The 13,055-nt window shown below is 37.6% G+C and overlaps 1 protein-coding gene across 1 annotated transcript in view; it reads right to left on the reverse strand.

The window, feature by feature from the left end:
• The window catches only part of LOC106064359 (elongation of very long chain fatty acids protein 4-like), a 54,247-nt gene extending 42,828 nt beyond the window's left edge, over nt 1-11,419 (reverse strand). Inside the window, exon 1 of the mRNA XM_056028787.1 lies at nt 11,022-11,419. The gene's annotated coding sequence lies outside the window, so the exon portion shown is untranslated. The remainder of the gene's footprint in view (nt 1-11,021) is intronic.
• Nucleotides 11,420-13,055: the final 1,636 nt, after the last annotated feature.

A 13,055-nucleotide genomic window follows, 5' to 3' on the forward strand; every position in this document is an offset into this window, starting at 1 on the left:
CACACACACTCTTTAAGTCCCGACCTGCCAAAGGGTGACAGAAGATGACGGAATCGAGCCTTATGTATTTAAGCACTTTCCCAAAAGCTGCCTACTTATCACACTAGGCTAGCGGCCAAATGATACTATACAAGTCATACTGATTTTATATGAAGGATAAAGTAGCTGTTATTACTGGATTTACTAGTACGTATATGTTAGTTACAGTTATGGATCAGAGGGACACGCTCGACTTGTTTACCACCTTCAAGTCAGTCTGGACTATTTTTAGCTGAGTCGGGTGATTCCCACGGAGCCCTAGTTTACAGCCTTGACATGGCCTCACAGGAAGAGAGGAGTCGGAGAGGCTTTCCACCACAGCGTCAACAGACCGAAACCGTGAACATTTGTGTCTGAGGCATAGATCTAGATCTACAATGTTCATGCTTGTACGCAATCCACCGAGGAAAGGTGCAGATTAGTGGTGGACATGGGAGTGAAAGTCCCAGGCAGAGACAACAGTTGTCATTTGTTCTAGACAGAGCATTAACATTTAGATCTATGTCAATTGTTCTAAGACAATTTAATAGATCTAGATCTATGTCGATTGTTCTAGATACAATGTAATAGATCTATGTCGACTGTTCTAGACAGAGCCGGATTAAAGTATGCGGAAGCCCCGGGGCAGGATTTTTGTGTTTGAAAATAGATATATCTAAAAGCATTTTAGAAGAAAGAAATAAAGTTCTTGTACATTTAATCTCAGGTTCCTTTTAACAAAATATTTAGTATGCATATCTTAGTTTTAAAAATTGTAAAATTTTTTTAGTTTGTGAAGAGTAAGGCCCTTGGTAGACTCACTGTCGCAAATCCGGTGATGCATTGACTTATTCCGTGCCTCCTTCAAGCGTACACTTTTTAATAGCGACATTTTTTGACAGCCGTAAAAAAAAATGCGAAACAAAAATGTTAGAAAAAAAAAAAAAGTTTCTGACCCGTCAAAATTCGAATATATTTTGTATCTCATTTGTGGAGCCTCTTTTCTTGTGGAGGCCTCGAGACTGTAGCCCGCCTACTCTCCCTTAACTCCGGCCCTGATTCTAAACATAAGTTTACAGATGTATGTCGATGATTCTAGACTTCACTCTTCATGTTATGTGTTCTCAGTTAGTAGATTTATCAGATCGTGTAGTATACAACAGTGTGATCATGTGATACACGGATGTGTGCGTGTGCAAGGGGGAGGTAAAAGATATTTATGTAAGGTCATGACATGCGATACAAATATTATCTATTCTAGACCACTATAATCTTTCGCGTGGCCAGAACTCGTAAAAAAAAAAAAAGGGCGGACGTTATTTCAAAAAAAGGAAAAAAAAATCAAAATGTTCTTAATCTATTCTAATGTGAGTATCCTCACACACACACAGACACAAGAATCAATGAAAAATTTCAATCTAGTTCACTTGTACGTTAGTTATAACTCGTTCTACAGGCTAGACCGCCAACTTAGACATGTTCAGTTCTTTAATGAGCTTCTCGAGTTTACGAATACAAGAATATAGCCAAAAAAAAATATTTTTTTTAAATACTTTGCCCTGAAATAACAGCGCAATATTTCTTACTTGATCATGAGGCACATTCTTACATTACTAAATTTATCCAAATAAACTATAATGAGAAATCAAATATAATAGAATATTTGAGGCGTGACAAAGTATAACACAAACACTTATGATGAAAATCTAGTAAATAAGATCAAACCAGCAAGCAAGCGAATTTCAATACTACCGTTGATCGCTTAGATAAACTTAATTTTAGGGTTCGGCTGTTAAAAATATCAAGGGATCTTCACGATACATTTTCGATTCCAATTAATGTCAAGGTCACTATAATAAAAGACCACTTTGCCAACTAAATAAGACAAATTTGTTTGAGCTAAAAGCCAAGGCACTTCGAGAATTGATTCTTACGTGCTAAAAAAAAGAGCACACAATTTATCGTTTACCTTCTAAATCACACAACACTTAGTATTCCCCGTGCACCAGATACACCAAATAGCTCAAGTTATCCACCATACATGAAAATCCACAATAGTGCAAATAACGACTGACCTATACAAAAAATGTAGTACGCTTAACTTTTTGTGTCCAGAAATACATCTATCCAATGTGAGCGCACAATAACATTTATCAGTACAAAGTGATCGACAGTTGTAGTCGAATCACTGCTTAGAAAAAATATCTCCAGCAAAATAAAGTATCATTCACGAAGAGTTCTCACAACTTTGTACCTCGAAGCTCTCGTCACAGATAAGGGAACCAAACTTGGAACTACTGGCCTGAATCACACTGACCACATCAGCACTGGCAAAACTCAAAACATTATGGAATGACAAAGGTATATACTATAGCCCTTGACACCAAATACAGGCTGATATGCTCCCTGGTCATGACCACATTCTTATATGCTTGTGAGTCTTGGACGCTGACTGCAATACTACAGAGGAGGATTCTAACAATGGAATAGAGATGCTACAGAAAGATCCTAAGTATCACATACTAAGACCGCATCACAAACGCAAGAGAATAGAGACAGGATTATTACAGCATTTGGACTCCCACGATGACCTGCTAAGTACTGTCAACAAAAACAACAACTAAAACCCTATGGCCACATTACAATGTACCAGGGAAAAGAAAAAGCAGACAGAGAAAGCGATGGTAAGGCAGCATACAAGAATGGACGGGCCTACCGTTGAAAGAGATTCTATCCAAGGCCAAAGACAAAGAGGAACACACAGACACACACACACGATCGCCCTGTCCATTAGAACCAAACCTATATAGTTTTATTATGCATGTTGGGCAGAAATTTCCAAGGGCCGCATAGAAAGGGCAGTTTGGGCATCAATGATCTGTGAGGGCCCAAAGTGTGATCATTAGAATGATATCGATGAGAATTTTACTGGAAAGTTCCGACAGCTCGATCTGGTCAACTAGTTCAACAAAAGCTAATTTTGCAACAAGAATACCGTGTGGCCAGCACAACGGCCAGCCACCTTAACGATCTCTTGTAAAAATGCCACTGACAGCTAGAGCCGGTCAGCACACATTCCAATTACGAGTTCCTTCAAGAATAATTATCGGAACCATCGCGTTAAGAAATCTAACACTCTAATTACTCAGTCAGCATAGCGTCAGCCTCACTGTTATATGGCAATCAATACATGAACAAATACAGTTAGGAAAAAGGCCAGGAAGGAGTGTGAATAACATGAACTTTCTCTGAACAACACGAACTTTCTCTTAATAACATGAACTTTCTCTAAACAAATTGAAATTTCTATAAACAACATGGGCTTTCTCTAAATAACATGAACTTTCTCTAAACTACATGAATTTTCTCAACTTTCATGCGCGATTTCAGGAATAATTTATTATTCTGAGGACCTGCATAAAAAAACGAGTTTCACGCTTATGTCTGCAAAGTTTCAAATGTCGCGTATGTTTACCTTACACTAGAACATTCATTAGAACCAATTCTCAGCTTTATACAGAGTCAAAAGTTCAAGACTATAGTGCATTGAGACAAAGTGAGAGGGTGTTCCCAGTTGGATCGTAGGAACCTTCCAAGTCAGACTTGTCCACACTAAAGAGGGCAATCACAGACTTGTCAACACGCTCCACGAGACACCTGTATGTCAATTGGAACGATAAGTGGGCGGGGTTATTTCGGGTTCGAATGCCAAATGCATGTTGTCTTTCTGTCATGGTTGAGTGACGCCAAGCGATAAGGCAGTTGCATGAAAGCTTTTTCTGCAGTCTATAGTGTCATACGTCCTTAGCACAGGGATTTGGTGGCCAAAGTTGGGTATTTTTGTCTTTGTTTTTCTGAATAACTTACTGTGCTATCGATATGTTAGAAACACTTCATCATTTCTCTTAACAAATTCATACCTTTGTCACTAGATTGTGAAATAAAAAAGCACCTTTAGTTTTACACTTCAGATAGTTACCTTTACCTATTACTTAGCCTGTTGGGGCACCACTCAAGATTTGTCGACTGTCTTTCTCCATTCCTCTCTATCTTTTACCTTCGAACCTCTTTCAATGGCAGGCCCGTCCATTCTTTTATGTTGTCTTCCCCTCGCTTGCCCTGTCTGCTTCTTCTTCATTTTTCCTGGTACTGAAAATTCTGATCAAGTATAAACTGGACACTTTTTTTTTTGGAGGGGATGCGCCCCGTGACAGACCAGGCAAAAAAAAAATAGATCATCATATGTTGTAGGCATTGACGCCTATATGTTAGATACACAATATTAACAAACATATATTTCTATATGTATATGTTGTAGGCATTGACATCTATATATTAGATACACAATATTAACAAAAATATATTTCTATATGTATATGTTGTAGGCATTGACGCCTATATGTTAGATACACAATATTAACAAACATATATTTCTATATGTATATGTTGTAGGCATTGACATCTATATATTAGATACACAATATTAACAAAAATATATTTCTATATGTATATGTTGTAGGCATTGACGCCTATATGTTAGATACACAATATTGAAGGAAGGTCTTTGCGAGCCCCCATGACCTTGTAATATGGCCATAGTCATTATAGGGTTCAATCTCTGCAGTCCCCCTGTCTCTAATCTCTTGGATATGTCGGCTTTTAAATACATGCATGACATTGTATGATTGCGTCTCGTAAACAGACATCATAATTTTAGTACAGAAAAAAAGTCTTCTTAAGACATAGAAACCCAAAGATTATATGATGTAAAGATCACATGTTTCTTAGCCAATAGTGTCATGTGGCTAGCAAAAAAAGACTTTAAACTCCCGAGATGTGTCTTGGTACACATTAAGAGCAGGCTGCACTTGTTAGCAGACTTGAAAAGATGAGTATACATTGCGCTGCCTAAACCAGGAATCGAACCCGCGACATTAAAATCGGCAACCACGTAGTTGATCACTTGACTATACCACGCATGTGTATGTGGGTTGGTAGCGTAATTATGTGTCATTTTCTTCCCGATCTGTTTCATATGGTTACAATGTCATGAGACGCAAAAAAAAAAAAAAAACTTAATGTCAACATTAGTTTCCCACACAGATAAACTTAAAGACTTACAGTCAGGGTTTAGGGCGAGAGAAGATAAGAGTTTGGGCCCACACACACACTTCAACAAACATAAAAACGCTAGGCGTCCACCAACACACACACCTAAATTCCTCAGCAATGATATCTTGAGTAGGTAAAGATATCTCTTCATTTTAATCCGCCACCACAAATAGCCGCCACTTGAGATTATGTTCTTTTGTTTGGTGAAATAATAAAGATTCAAATGTAGCTGCATATTATAAAATCGACTATAATTTAAAGACCTGAAGGGAAAACAAAAACAAATACAAAATGTCTCCAGAAGCTACACGAAAATTCTGGTAGTTACCGTAGAACCTGTATTGTCTGGTCTTCACATTTCAATGGCCTCCTGGAAGGGAACATGTCTTTGTTGTGCAACCTATGCCGGAAACTTAAAGGGAACATGTATTTGTAAACATGTTCTAATGCTGACCAGTAAAAACAGTCACACTCTTGAAAAGAAAGCTTACTGGCTACTAGTGAATATTTCAAATCCTCTGGTAGATCACGCTTGAAAGGAGAACATGCTTGCTGACAAGAAATAAAATTGAAATGTATTCAAATAAAAGTAACTTTTTTCAAAACGTTGAGATTTGTTTTGAGGGGGAGACCAACTCCTTTCCCTACGTACCTAACACTACCATTAAAGTGCTTGTGTTTGTTACAGCCTGGCATATATAGCCTACAGTTCAATAAAGCGATGTAGATCTGCTGTACTGTAACGGCATATTTACCCAAACACAAGCCAAAGTGCAATGGTGCTGGGGTGGAGACAGGGCGGCCACACCACTGAAACCTGTTTTCAATGAAACTTTGTCAGTGTGTGGGACACAGGTAGGACAACCCCTCCCCCGAACCACGTTATCAAAATGGATCTATGGGATAGACAGAGACACGCTGATACTAGCAACACTACGACTCTACCGATTCAACTTGAAAGGTTTAGATCTAGATTCCAGACATAACACGTGTGCAGTTGGAGATCAAGTCTTGGTGAGAAAGCGACCTATACAACTAAAAAAGAACCATACACGTCACAAAGTCTTTATTGTGGAGAAATAATGAGTGTTAATAAAAATATTTTGAAAATACTGAGTGGTAAAGCGCTTGTCTTCCGAACCTAGGGTCATGGGTTCGAATCCTGGTGAAGACTGGGATTTTTTGTTTCGGGATCTTTTAGAGTCGACCCACTACCTGACATTACTTGGGGAAAAGTAAAGGCGGTTGGTCGTTGTGCTGGCCACATGACACCCTCGTTTACCTGTTCACTGAAACAGATGACCTTTACATCATCTAGCATTAGAGCTCTGTTTTTTTTAAACCACTTTGACTTCGTCTCGTTCACAACAAATAAAAGCAATAAATAGTACTAATTGTTTCCATTGGCAAGGTAACATTTCGACAAAGAGGTTGAATGTAATCGATTCTGGTCGTTTAGAAATCGCACATCGCTAATGTAACCATTAAAGTCAACAATACTCTTGTGTGTGTGTGTGTGTGCCTCGTTGTGCGAGTGATAGACAAACATTCTCCGCTTATAAGAAAAAAAAACTGTCTTTGTGAGTAATCGTTTGGAAATCTACAAGTGTTTGTCAAGTGTTACTATGTAATGTTTTGACCAGGCTATTAATAGGAGGCCCAACTCTAAATATACTTCTAAACTGAATACAGCAACTTGGGGGAGAGAGAGAGACGGCAAGGAACTAGAGACATGACAATTAATTCCTTTTATGAAAGCTGTCAAAACCTCATGTCTAGGAAGGACCCAAGTTTATTTATGTATGGGTCAGTGTTATAATTAATTAGCTGCCACAACTGTGGTCAATGTTTGACCAACTTTTGGCAAGAGAAGTGGTGTAATTGTATACATTAATTTGTAAACATCTTACACCGAATGCATTAAGGAAGATCGACCTACCGAATTGGTTACAATAGTAAAAGGCTTTGTAAATAGTTTAATGGGCCCAAGGGCGTTCACATTCAAACAGAAGGCTAGGGCCTTTTCGCTAGGCGTCGAAGAAAATAGTCCGAATGACTCATTTGTCACGTGTGAATAAAGCATGGCAAGTGAACCACTAGGGCGATGGGGCGCGCACGGACGTTCAGGATATACGCTGCGTTCACAATAACTTGTTGCGGCGTGACTTGCGCCCTGGCCCCCTCTCGTACCCCATGGCCTATTACGGCACAATCTGCTCCAGGTCCCACTTCTGCTTGGAGATTTTAGCTGAACTGTTATCTGTGTTTCTTTTGGTGTTGCTAAAAGAGCCCATGACAGTGTAGGCGCCAAGGCTCATATCACGGAAGGGGCGCCAGCAAAAACAAAAAAGGGGGGGGGGGCAAGAGCTGAAAGTTGTAATAACTTAAGGGAGGCAACTCAACGAGATATATGTGTTTATTTACACGAGGACATGACAAACACAAACATCTGCCTTGAGCACAGCATCTTCATCTCGGCTCTAGACTTGGGCGGAAATCGTTCTTTTTTTTTCTTATAATGTCAACATCCTTCCTAGTCTAGTCTCTAAAAGTGCGCACCTTGTGCACTATCTTGGATGGCGGTGTGCATGGTGGGGTAATAACAGTATTATACGGTAAAACTGAAAGAAGACGAAGACCATTAAATACGATCTCTTGACAAAATTACTTCCAAGGGGAAAGGTTTTCGACTCCCACTTTTAGAGCCACACACACTATCAAATAATGGTATTAATAATGTCCAATGGACAACACACACTATCAAATAATGGTATTAATAATGTCCAATGGACAACACACACTATCAAATAATGGTATTAATAATGTCCAATGGACAACACACACTATCATAATAATGGTATTAATAATGTCCAATGGACAACACACACTATCATAATAATGGTATTAATAATGTCCAATGGACAACACACACTATCATAATAATGGTATTAATAATGTCCAATGGACAACACACACTATCAAATAATGGTATTAATAATGTCCAATGGACAACATACACCGAGCAAAGACGTTTAGCGAGAAGATGCCCTGAGATTCATCAGCATCTTGGAGAGTGGTAGAAGGGGGTTGGGTGTGGTGACACCAAAGTCAGGAGACGGAAGGCAGAGAGAACGATGGCAGCATATGCATGTAGAAATATATGTTTGTTAACATTGTGTATCTAACATATAGGCATCAATGCCTACAACATATGCATATAGAAATATATGTTTGTTAACATTGTGTATCTAACATATAGGCGTCAATGCCTACAACATATGCATATAGAAATATATGTTTGTTAACATTGTGTATCTAACATATAGATGTCAATGCCTACACATATGGTGATCTTTTTTTTTTTTTTTGCCTGGTCTGTCTCGGGGCGCATCCCCTCAAAAAAACTTGTCCAGTCCAAACTTGATCAGAATTTTCTATTGCTGAGTATGGCTCGCTGGACGTAGGTTGGACATCACAGAGATACAGCATTGAGTGCGGTGGGAAAGATGTAGGTCTCAATAACAAACTTACACGCCAAAAACAAACTGTAACGGTAAGGTAAACACAAAGAACAATAGCTCTGAGAGCACTAACTTCCTAGTTGACCCTATCTCTTAGTAGTTTCCCATTTTTCCTTTCCATGAGCCTAAATAATAACAGAACAAGCCAAACAAAAAAAAAAAGTCTTAAAAGATCATGTGTATTAAATATAAAGGCGGTACGAAACAGGGGGACGTGGGGACATCAAATGGGGGGGGGGGGAAAGGTCGATAAACTATTTATATGTCGGCAATAAACTTGTAAAACATAGTATGGTAGCAATTTACAAGCAAACTTAATCGATGTGAACTTTTAGTTACTTTTATTAAACCGTGGGGGAGGGGGTGTTGGCACAGGGACCTTGGGTTGAGAATAACATGTTGAAAATACTTTTTAGACAGTATTTACTTCTATATTCATACTGAACACTTGAATGAGATTGAACATGTGTTCCACGGGTGTCACCCTAATAGATATAAAATGTCACAAAAAGATAAAGTGAATCATCATCTGTCTCCATTCCATCAGTATCTAAGTTTGACGGCCACTTTGTTTTGGGTCGCATCGAGTTCTGGTATGAACAGTCAGAGATGTAGAGAGAGGGAAACAACAAGTCTAGTCTGACAGACAGACAGATTTGATATGGGCTTAGTAAAAAAATAAATAACTAAGCCAGTGTTATATGTTCAGGTGTATCATATATTGCAGTGCCCCAATGGAATGATACCATTTCATTAATGAGGTCGTGAACAGAGGAACCCAAACCCACTGAAATCAGGAAGCAGGAAGGCGAGGACGGGGCAGACATCTTCCCCAGGAAAATAAAATCGAGAAACTACACACACACAAAAAACAATACTTTGGTTTAAAACGAAACAAACACGTGCGCGCGATTTCTAATTAGTTTGATTTTAGGCACATCGGCACAATTTAGGCAATTTCGTCGATTTCTAATTAAGCATTTTATAGTTCTGGATGTAGATTTGTAAATACCGATATGGACAGACGTACAGACAGACAAGATAGTACTGGGTTCTAATCGGTTTTTGCAATTTGTCATTACAATACTAAAGTAAACATAGATTGGCCCATTAATTTAATGTTTATAATTGTCTTAATCACGGGCACGTGTTCGCGTGACTGGTAAGTGGTAACCCCACCCTTCGTGTCTACACCCGGACTTTTGTACGCAGCCTGTAGCTTAGACCATGTGTTACCTTTAGTGTCATTTCATGTGTGTCCCAGTTCTGTGTAGCGAAGTAGAACCCTCGAATGTAAAGACTTAGATCTAACTTTAACTTATAAAATTGAGAGATTCAGATCTATAAACGCTAAATTTGATGTTGATACGACATTACGACTTTGATCTTGAGACTAGCCTTTGATCAATTCTACAAAAACCCGACCTGTTTTTTTTTTTCATTGATTGAAATCAGGGGCAATAACTTTTAGTATTTCAAACTCAAGGAGAAAAAAAAAAAGGAAGGTGGTGGTGTTGCAGACAGTTCAATGTCAATAGATCTATCTAGTGACTTGAGTAGTCATATACTAGCATTAATGTCAAGAGCTACAGGATGGGTTAAAACTAAAAGCGTTCGAATGCTCTTCTTTCAACATTTATAAACACACTCTTTCAAAAGTAATGTAGACCCTCTAAATTCACCTTTTTAATTCCAATTATCAAAGTGAATTGTCTTTACCTAAACGTCTTTACCTAAATGCAAAGAAGAATGCATTACAAATTTTTGTAAAAATTATTGTTAAGCCTTAGAATAAAAATGTAATTTTACTTATGGGTCTTAGTAAACACTAAGAAAGATAAGTGTTTATATATATTATATAAATATATATATAGGCCTATTAGATAGATAGATAGATAGATCGATCTATATAATACTATAAGAATGTAACTATACAACTAGCTTTTTTTATCGAATGGATCGATAATAGAAGTTTCATTATACGAAATGTAGATCTAATAAATACTTCTTAATTTTACATCTATTCAGATACTTATAGGTTTATATATATAGAATGAAGATGTAGGCCTATAAAGATTTATAATAATCTATAGATCTATCTATTATTATAGATTTTAACAGCTAACTAACCTAAAATATACAAACAGTAACAATCTATATTTACAAAAAGTCTAGACACTAGGTCTATATTATACTATACTCTATTACCTAGATCTATATATAATATAGATCTCTGTTCTACATTCTGATTCTGAATATAAAGTCTTACTTTTAATCTGTACATTCTGGTTATAGATTATATATCTAGAATCTAGATCTAGATATTTTTTTTAGGTCTAGAGATTATTCTAGATCAAAAATTAAACTCACCTGATAGAGTAGGCTAACTAGAGTCTAGGTATTCTAGATATACAATCTAGTCTACCAGCCAACAACTTTATCTCTGAAGTCTTAACATCATAGGCCTGCATAGACTTTAGAATCTAAATAAATTACAATCCAAAACCAGCTGAACACAGCAGCAGAGTAGATCTACACAACTTCAAATACAATCTATGAATTCGACAAATCCAACACGTTTCTCTGAAATATTTTCATGCGAAACGCATCAAGCTGAAGATCTAGAAACGCGAAGAATTAATAGGAAAATGACATGCATACACAAGCACACACACACAGAAAGTGAACAGAGGAAAAAGCGTGCTACTTCCCTAGACAGAGCAACAGGCGGTGTGCGAGCCGGTACGTACACACACACACACACTTAAAGTACACATTAAAATCCTCGTCACCTACCGAGTGTCATACGATGTGTAAACGGCTCCCCGCGACCCCCACCCCCACCACAGCAGACTGCTGCTAACCGAAGTTGGCCTAGTTTTTTTTTTTTTTTTTTAGTATTTTTCATACATTTTTTTTCTACTGCGTGTCTCTCTGTCAACCCCCCCCCCCCTTTTTTTCTTTATTTTTTTTTTCAATTTCAGGACTTTTCGCTCCCCCCCCCCTCCTTTTTGTTGTCCCTTTATTTCGAAATACCTTTGATTCAGGATGACAGATATGAGTCTTAATCTAACTGCAGCACAGTGCAACAGTCTGACACACCTCACACATGACTTACAGCACAGTGCAACATTCGGACACACAGCAAGCATGCGATGTTGCTCAGTATGGGCCCTTGACGCTGTACGCAAACATATTCAAGAAAGGAATAAATCCTAAGAACTTGGGCGACTGTATATATTAAGAGAACGAGCTTCAGATCTATACGCTAAGACTAATCCCTCCTTGCCTTCTAGTAGATGTAGCCTATCTATATCTATACGCTAAGCCATTCTAATAATTGTAGCCTAAATTCAAATTATCTAGATGACATGTAGACTTTTGTAGGTCAGTTGACGCTATCCAAAGACATGAAGAATCAAGGGGAAGCAGAAAGTACAATATCGAGTAGAGACCTCGCTTCTCTTGGTATGACTTCAATATTCTATCGAGACTCACTAGGTAGTAGGTACTATGGATCATGCGACCAAAAAAAAAAAAGAAAGGGAAGTCACTGTTGATTTTTTCCCAAGAGACTTTCGCTAGTTTATGTTTGCATCTAGAATTGAGCCTTTTCGCTAATGAATTTAACTTGAAAATATTAAGCCTAAACTTGGAATTAAAATTAATGAATGTTTATCTTGTAGCATAGTATGCTTAAGTTTTTAACTGTTTCTGTTTCTATCTTTATGAGTCTTAGTGTTGAAAAAAAAATACAACCCCTGTAGCGTTGTAGGCCTATGTAATTAGAAATGTTTAATGAACGGATACTATTGCTCGGACTTAAAATTAAAACACTACACTGTGCAAGGGACACAAACTCTTTTCAAGAGGTTCAAGGGACGCAAATCCACAAATTTCAAGTCCAAAAACCTTTCGCAAAATGACAGTAGTTATCTATTACAATTGTCTACGAAAAGATAATAATAAAGTGCTTTTTCATGTTCTGTTTTGTGCATGTCTACATTTTGGTCGTGTTTATTTTTATATTATTTTGTGCACATTATCATTAGCTATGTTGTCAAGTGATCTATTTATTTTTTCCACCTTTTTTTGATACTGCAATTGTTGACCTCGAGAATTTTAGATTACTGTTTCCTTTCCATTAACATTGTTAATACAAATGCTTCGCCAGACGATTCTGTAACATAAATACTGATGTTGAATATTTCAAACATAGGATCATATAGAGTATAGATTTATTTTTTATCTTCCGTCAATAAAAACGAGATCTGTACTGTTAAAATATTGCCAACTTGAGGATACAGTGAGTGACCTAGCTCGAATCCCTGGAGCTAAACAACTCCTTACAATCTCTTATAATATATATGTAGGCCTATATATTTCTAGCGACTATATCACGCA

The sequence above is a fragment of the Biomphalaria glabrata genome, chromosome 5, assembly GCF_947242115.1.
Source record: "Biomphalaria glabrata chromosome 5, xgBioGlab47.1, whole genome shotgun sequence".
NCBI lineage: Eukaryota > Metazoa > Mollusca > Gastropoda > Planorbidae > Biomphalaria > Biomphalaria glabrata.